The following is an 8730-nucleotide window of genomic DNA, read 5'->3' as shown; positions in this document are numbered from 1 at the left end:
TTTTACAGCCGCTCTAACAAGAATAATCTCTTCATCTTCTTTCTTGTTCTGGGCTTTGTTAGTTGTATGACAGGAAGAAGAAGTAGAGCTTCAACTTCCTTTGATTCGGAACCTGAGAGGACCTTCCTTAGATTAAGGAGAGAAGCAAGAGGGAAAAGAGTCGTTGGTGTTGAGGAAGAGGAGGAGTATTTTGAAACAAACATGGAGGAGAACCTGGAAAACAACCATGAAAGAGAAGCTCACAACCATGCCAGAGAAGGCCCTGTGAATCATGCTGGGCCAGACAGAAGGGTTCTAGGCTCGTACATCAATCCAAACCCAAGAAATTGTGGAAGTAGTATCCAAAAGCCAACCATACATGCCAATAACTTTGAACTAAAACCCCAGCTCATCACCCTTGTTCAGAACAACTGTTCATTCGAAGGAAGCGCCCAAGAAGACCCTAACCAACATCTAACCACCTTCCTAAGAATATGTGACACTGTGAAGTCTAATGGTGTTCATCAGATGTCTATAGATTGCTTTTGTTCCCCTTTTCACTCAGGGACAAAGCATCTAAATGGCTGGAATCTTTCCCGAATGAGATTTTAACAAATTAGAAAGATGTGGTGAACAAGTTCTTGGCGAGATTCTACCTTCCTCAAAGAATCAACAGGTTGAGAGCTAAGGTATAAACCTTCAGGCAACAAGATGGTGAAACTCTCTATGAGGCATGGGAGAGGTTTAAGGACTTAACAAGAAGGTGCCCACCAGACACGTTCAATGAATGGGTTCAACTGCACATCTTCTACGAAGGTCTTTCTTACGAATCAAAGAAGGCCGTAGACCATTCATCAGGGGGGTCTCTAAACAAGAAGAAAACCATTGAAGAAGCCATAGATGTCATTGAGACTGTAGCTGAGAATGACTACTTCTATGCTTCTGAAAGGAGCAACACTCGAGGAGTGATGGAGCTGAACCATATGGAAGCACTGCTGGCTCAAAATAAGATGATCACCACGCAGTTAGCTAATCTTACTAAGAAGATGGAAGAGAACCAAGTTGCAGCAATCACCACTTCATCACCAGCTTAAGAAGGAGTGAATACAAGAGAAGAAGGTGACTGGGAACAAGCCAACTATGTTGGGAACTCACCCAGGCAGACCCATGATCCATACTCCAAAATTTATAATTCTGGTTGGAGGAACCACCCTAATTTTGGGTGGGAAAATCAACAAGACCAAGACCAGAGATGCCACAACCACAATCCCAACAACAATGCAACTCACCAACTTCCCTCACAGAGGTCATATCAACACCCACCTAACCACCCTTCTCAACATCCATATCAAAACCAACATGACCACTCTCAACCTCCTAACCCCAACCCACCATCACTAACCAAAGACAGACTCTCCAGAATTGAGACTCTACTTGAAGGTATATGTAAGGAAGTCCAAGACAACAGAGTATTCAAGGATGAAGTGCAAGCCAATATCAAAAACTAGGGAGACACCATCAAGAGGCAGGAGTCCCAAGTGGGATATCTATCTCAACAGTTTCCCAAGCCTACTGATAGTTTCCCAAGTGACACAGAGAAGAATCCAAGAGGAGAAACAAAGAAAGTAAGATGGGAAGAATGCAAAATGATCACTATAAGTGACAAGATGATTGTGGAAGAAGTAAACACACAAACAGAACACTTTCAAGACAATCCAAAGGAAAAGCATGAAGAGAGAAATCAAGCACCCAATCCCATACACAGGAAGGAGCTAAAAAAGGAGGAGACCCTGAACCCATATGCACCTTTTCCCCAAAGGCTCAAGGGTGGTGTAGCAAGGAGAGTGTATTCAAGGTTCCTCGACATGTTTGCATATCTTCATGTAAACATACTGTTCATTAAGGCTCTCCAGCAGATGCCCTCATACATCAAGTAAAGGAGCTGCTAACCAAAAAGAGTTCACTGAAGGGTGGGCAGACAATAGTGATGAATAAGGAGTGCAGTGCTCTCATTCAAACAGAGCCACCTACAAAATGGAAGGACCCAAGGAGTTTTCACATCCCCTATGCTATAAGAGAAACAATGATTGATAAAGGACTCTGTGACCTGGGAGCAAGCATCAACTTAATACCTCTATCCCTCATGAAAAAGCTTCAAATCAATGAGCTAACGCCCACGGACATAATCATCAAATTGGCTGACAAAACTCAAAAACAGGCAATAGGAGTGGTTGAAAACGTGTTAGTGAAGGTTGGGAACTACTTCCTTCCCACAGACTTTGTTATCTTGGAGATGGAAGAGAATCACATCCATCCCATCATCCTGGGGGACCATTCTAAGCCACAGCCAGGGCGCTTATAGATGTGGAGTGAGGAGAACTAATATTGAGGATACATGATGAACAACTCACCTTCAATGTCTTCAAACCCTCACAAGAAGCAGATCAAGAAAATAAAAAATCAAGGGAAGAGCACAATAAGGCACTGATAGAAGAAACAAGCACGGAAAGAAACCAAATGGAGTAGCAACAGGAGCATTACTCCCAGCTCACCCAAGCCATTAATCAAGTAACTGAAAGGCAAGAGCATCAAGATAAATGCCTTCAAGAACTCAACCAACGTCAGTTAACTCAGATGAAAGTATTCAACGAGTTCAATGTGCTTAATGAAGGACGACAACTACACCGGGAAGAGTTTAGCATAAGCACTCAGGCCAAGTTGACTTATGTGGCTGGGCATATGCATAATTTGTACCCTACCATCCCAAGATATGATACAGTTTGCAAAGACCTAACAGAACAAGAGGAGGGGAAGGTGAAACAACAGAAGGAAGCATTGAAGAAGAAGATAGAAGATGCTGGTTTTTGGAAAAATCTGATCGGGAAGCGCAAAGGAAATGGGGATTCGAGCAATCAAGAAGGATCTCAAGACAAAGGAAATAAAGGGACATAAGCAGTCCAATAAGTAAAAGGTGGTGGAGTTCCCTCCTCGTTCTATCTTTTTCAATTTTTAAATAAGGAAAATCATGTATGAAATAGAACATGCTTCCACAGTAGCTTAGAAATTTTCAATTCTGCCTTTAAGATTTCATTGCTTAGGTATATGTGTGTTGGTCTAGGTCCCTGGCTTTCATTTTCATCTTGCTTACATGTATGCTTGCCCTTTAAGTCAAATAAAAGAAAATGTTATGAAAAATAAGAGTGGGGTTTATCTTGTGAAGTAAGTTCTCAATGTTTGTGGTATGGTAATTGATTAGCTAAGTTGGTTCACCAACAAGGTATATAGGTAACTATATGCTCTAAGTCACATGCTTGAAGCATATCCTATTGAGACTAGCCAAATAACAAGATCCTAATAAGAAGAAGAAAAAGAACAATGAGAGTTTGAAGGAGAAAGAAAATTAATAAGAAATAAGGCTAGGCACCAAGGGTTTGATTCTTGAGGCATGTGTCTGTGGTGCTCCTGGGCAAGGGATATGCTTGGATGAATAAGCTCTCAGGGGTGCCTTATCACTTGGTAACTTGGGTTAACTAACCCGGGATTATCAGCTGAAAGTCCACTATCAAGAGCAACCTTTTCTACAGAGCACTTAGTAACCTAAAGAGGTGCTGGACACCAAGGTCTCAAGAAGGAAAATAACAAACCATGTGCCTGTGGTGTGCATTTATGGGGAGAGAGACTTGAGGAAGTAGGTCCTTAGTGGTGTCTCAACACCTAACACCTTGAACCAACTAGTTCGGGAGTGTTGGCTGAAAGCTTATCTTAAAGAGTCACCCTCTCACAGAGCACTTAGCCCAAGAATGCAATAAACCCTGGAAAAAAAGGGAGGATCAATAAATAAGAAGTCTCATAGGGTGCAATCAAGTGAGAGCTCAAGGGCATGATAAGGACCTGAAAACCAGTAAAGGAATGAACCTAAGTTGCTATGCATGAAACCACATAGACTAAGAACTTGACTTCTATAATAATGATTTGTTTATCTTGTTCTTTCATTCATCTTTCCTATGTTTCAGTACTTGCTTAGGGACAAGCAAGCTTTAAGTTTGGTGTTGTGATGCTAGGGCATCTTGGCCAGTTTCACTGACCTTTTCTTTACTATTTTAGGGTAGTTTCATGCAATTTCTTAGTAAATAAGCATGTTTTGGGTAGATATACACTTATATCTTGATTCAAGCAAACATTGTGAACTTTACATGATTTCATGAGAATTATGCAGGAATTGAATGATAAAATGGATAATGCATGATCTCATGACTTGGAACAGAGCTTTGATGCACTCTATTTACTTGATTTCAGGACAAAGGAAGCAAGAAAGAGCCACGTTAGCAGCCACGTTAATCTAATTAACGTGACCACTAACGTGGAATGCGAATAAGCTTGCAGTGTTAATGGAAAAAGTGATTGCCAATAATGCCTTCGAAGCCATCATAGCCCACGTTAGTTGCCACGTTAATTACATTAACGTGGTAGCTAACGTGGAGGAAAAGGGGAGCTCCAATGTTAGTGGTAAAAGTAAATACCACTAACGTTCCAAAAAGGGCACACTTAGCCACGTTAAGAGTCACGTTAATCCAATTAACGTGGACTTTAATATGGGAGGAGAAAGCTATCGCCAGCGTTAGTGACACTCACCTTTGTCACTAACGTTGGACTAAGCCAATATTGCCCACGTTAGAGGTCACGTTAAGACCACTAACGTGAAGGGTAACATGGAGCAAGGAATGATAGGCCAACATTAGTGACACTCACCTTTGTCACTAATGTTGGAGATGGCAATCACCACCATGTTAGTGGCCACGTTAATGCAATTAACGTAAGGCACTAACGTGGAAGGAAGGGGCATTTAAAGCATTAGTGACAAAGGTAAGTGTCGCTAACGCTCTCGATGCTTGGGCATACCCACGTTAAGGGCCACGTTAGTGTAACTAACGTGGATCACTAACATGGAGAAAAGAAGCACAGAGCAACGTTATTGGTAAAGGTGAATGCCAATAACATTTGCGAAGGACCAAGAGGAAACGTTAGTGGTCACGTTAGTGTCACTAACATTAAAGTTAACGTGGATCAATTTGGTTTGGAGCGTTAGTGAAAAAGGTGATCGTCACTAACGTTCTCGAACCCACATTTTCACTTAACGTTAACACCACTAACGTCCTAACTAACGTCCACCCATGCCTGACTCACACTTTTTCTACAAGCAAAGCTGAGCCCACTAAAGATTGTAACTGCTTCAACTCAAGATCAAAGGCCCATATCCAAGACTTGAAGAATTGACTAGAAGATCAAGAAAGAGTAGTATATATAGGAGTAGTTTTGAACTAGAAAGGAGAGGGGCATTTTGGAGAACTACACTCTGTATATTTACTTTTCTACAATTTCTAGTTTGCTTGAGAATGTACTCTTCTCTATCATCTTCCATTTCTAGAGCTATGAACAACTAAACCCCTTTTCATTGGGTTAAAGAGCTCTGTTGTAATTTCATGGATCAATTATAGTTTTCATTCTTCTTCTTCTTTCTTTTCTCTTGATTTACTAGAACTAGTTGTCTTGGAAAAGAAACTCTCCATAATTGGATCTCCTCTGAGCCTTGGAAAAGGGATGAGGAGATCATGCTAGAAATGCTTTCTCATGTTGGACCAAATTGGGGTTTGGACGGATATAGTGACATATAATCCTCCCAACACTTTGATTTGGAAATACATGTGGTATAATCCATGACAATACTTCATCTCTTCCCATGAGCAATTAAATCAAGGAATTGGGCAATTGTTCAAGCTTAGAGAGATTGGGTTGCCAAGGAATTAGGATCCAATCATCTAAGATTGCCAAGGAGATCAATAAATGCATTGATTGAGGAAGAGATGAGAATGAACTTGATCCGGAGAATGCAACATCTCCTAAGCCAAATGAATCCCCCATTTCTGATCTTACCCATTCTCTTTACTTTCTGCCATTTATCTTTATGTTCATCTCCCCAAATCCCCATTTAAGATTCTGCAATTTACTTTCCCGCCATTTAATTTTCTGCAACTCTCAACTCAATTTCTGCTTAGCTCAACTAGAGCATTCCTCCAACTAAAGTTGCTTGACCAATCAATCCTTGTGGGATTCGACCTCACTCTATTGTGAGTTTTTACTTGACGACAGTTCGGTATACTTACCGAAGGGAAATTTATTGAGAGACAAGTTTCCGTGCATCAGTTGATGATCATGTGGAGTCACAAAAACAACTGCAAAAATCAAAGCAAATTCAAAAACAGAATTAAAAATAGCACACCCTAGAGAAGGAGCTTACTGGCATTTAAATGCCAGTAAGGGTAGCAGAATGGGCATTAAACGCCCAGTCTGGCACCATTTTAGGCGTTTAACACCAGAAAAGGGAACCAGACTGGCATTTAATGCCAGAAAAGGGCACCAAGTTGGCGTTCAACGCCAGAAAGGGAAGAAAAGCTGGCGTTAAACACCAGGACTAGCACTCAGAGGGTGTTTACATGCCAGAATGCTGCAGGGATGAGAAATTCTTGACACCTCAGGATCTGTGGATCTCACAGGATCCCCACCTACCTCAACTCACTCTCTCTCTTCTTCACACATTCCAATAACACCCTTCCCCAAATACCCTTCACCAATCACCTCCACCCACTCTTCCCCAAAAACTCCACCTACCTCACCATCCAAATTCAAATCTTTTTTTTCCCAAACCCAACCCCTAATACAGGAACCTTACACTCTCTTTCCACTCCTATATAAACCCCTCATCCATCCTTCAAATTCACAAATCAAAAACACCTTTTCTCCCCCTTGGCCGAACCACTCACACCTCTCCATTTCCTCCACTTCTTCTTCTTCTCCATCCTTCTTTCTTCTTTTGCTCGAGGACGAGCAAACCTTTTAAGTTTGGTGTGAAAAAAGCATTGCTTTTTGTGTTTTCATAACCATTTATGGCACCTAAGGTCGGAGAAACCTCTAGAAAGAGGAAAGGGAAGGCAAAAGCTTGCACCTCTGAGTCATGGGAGATGGAGAGATTCATCTCAAAGGCCCATCAAGACCACTTCTATGAAGTTGTGGCCAAGAAGAAAGTGATCCCTGAGGTCCCTTTCATGCTCAAAAGGAATGAGTATCCGGAGATCCGACATGAGATTTGAAAAAGAGGTTGGGAAGTTCTCACCAACCCCATTCAACAAGTTGAAATCTTAATGGTTCAAGAGTTCTATGCTAATGCATGGATCACCAAGAACCATGATCAAAGTATGAACCCGAACCCAAAGAATTGGCTTACAATGGTTCGGGGGAAATACTTAGATTTCAGTCTGGAAAATGTAAGGTAGGCATTCAACTTGCCAATGATGCAAGGAGATGCATGCCCCTACACTAGAAGGGTCAACTTTGATCAAAGGTTGGACCAAGTCCTCATGGACATATGTGTAGAAGAAGCTCAGTGAAAAAGAGACTCCAAAGGCAAGCCGGTTTAATTGAGAAGGCATGACCTTAAACCCGTGGCTAGAGGATGGTTGGAATTCATCCAACGCTCCATCATTCCTACTAGCAATCGATCTAAAGTGACTATAAATCAGGCTATTATGATCCATAGCATCATGATTGGAGAGGAAGTTGAAGCTCATGAGGTCATATCTCTAGAACTCTACAAAGTGGCTGATAAAACCTCCACTTTAGCAAGGTTAGCCTTCCCTCATCTCATCTGTCACCTATGTAATTTAGCTAGAATTGTCATAGAAGAAGACATCCTCATTGAAGAGGACAAGTCCATCACTAAAAAGAGGATGGAGCAAATAAGAGAGCCCACTCATGGACCTCAACAAGAGCATGAGGAAGTTCCTTATCAAGAAATCCCTGAGATGCCTTAAGGGATACATTTTCCTCTACACAACTATTGGGAGCAACTCAACACCTCCTTGGAATATTTGAGTTCCAATATGGAGTAACTAAGGATGGAGCACCAAGAGCACTCCATTATTCTCCATGAAATTAGAGAGGATCAAATAGCCATGAGGAAAGAGCAAAAAAGGCAAGGAAGAGACATAGAGGAGCTCAAGCGTTCCATTGGACCTTCAAGAGGAAGAACTAGCCGCCATCACTAAGGTGAACCCGTTCTTTGATTTCTTTGTTCTTATCTTTCTGTTTTTTCAATTTTTATGCTTTATGTTTGTCTATGTTTGTGTCTTTATTACATGATCATTAGTGTCTAATGTCTATGTCTTAAAGCTATGAATAATTCCATGAATCCTTCACCTTTCTTAAATGAAAAATGTTCCTAATTACAAAAGAACAAGAAGTACATGAATTTCAAATTTTATCTTGAAATTAGTTTAATTATTTTGATGTGGTGGCAATACTTTTTGTTTTTCTGAATGAATGCTTGAACAGTGTATCTTTTTTATAGTGAAGTTTATCAATGTTAAAATTGTTAGCTCTTGAAAGAATGATGAACAAAGAGAAATGTTGTTGATAATCTGAAAAACCATGAAATTGATTCTTGAAGCAAGAAAAAGCAGTGAAAAAGAAAAAGTGGCAAAAAAGAGAGAGAGAGAGAAGAAAGAAAAAGTAAGCAGAAAAAGCCAATAGCCCTTTAAACCAAAAGGCAAGGGTAAAGAGAATCCAAGGCTTTGAGCATTAATGGATAGGAGGGCCCAAAGGAATAAAATCCTGGCCTAAGCGGCTAAATCAAGCTGTCCCTAACCATATGCTTGTGTCATGAAGGTCCATGATCCAAGGCAACAAGAGTGTGCTTAA

General features: G+C 40.9%; 1 non-coding gene across 1 annotated transcript; it reads right to left on the bottom strand.

Annotated features, from left to right (window-relative positions):
- Positions 1 to 653: 653 nt before the first annotated feature.
- On the bottom strand, positions 654 to 759 carry LOC127746123 (small nucleolar RNA R71). The gene has a single exon (XR_008007743.1). It is a non-coding gene; the product is annotated as a small nucleolar RNA R71 (small nucleolar RNA).
- Positions 760 to 8730: the final 7971 nt, after the last annotated feature.

The sequence above is a fragment of the Arachis duranensis genome, chromosome 3, assembly GCF_000817695.3.
Source record: "Arachis duranensis cultivar V14167 chromosome 3, aradu.V14167.gnm2.J7QH, whole genome shotgun sequence".
NCBI lineage: Eukaryota > Viridiplantae > Streptophyta > Magnoliopsida > Fabales > Fabaceae > Arachis > Arachis duranensis.
Note: the sequence above shows the minus strand (reverse complement) of the source record. Positions and strands in the feature narration are given on the sequence as shown.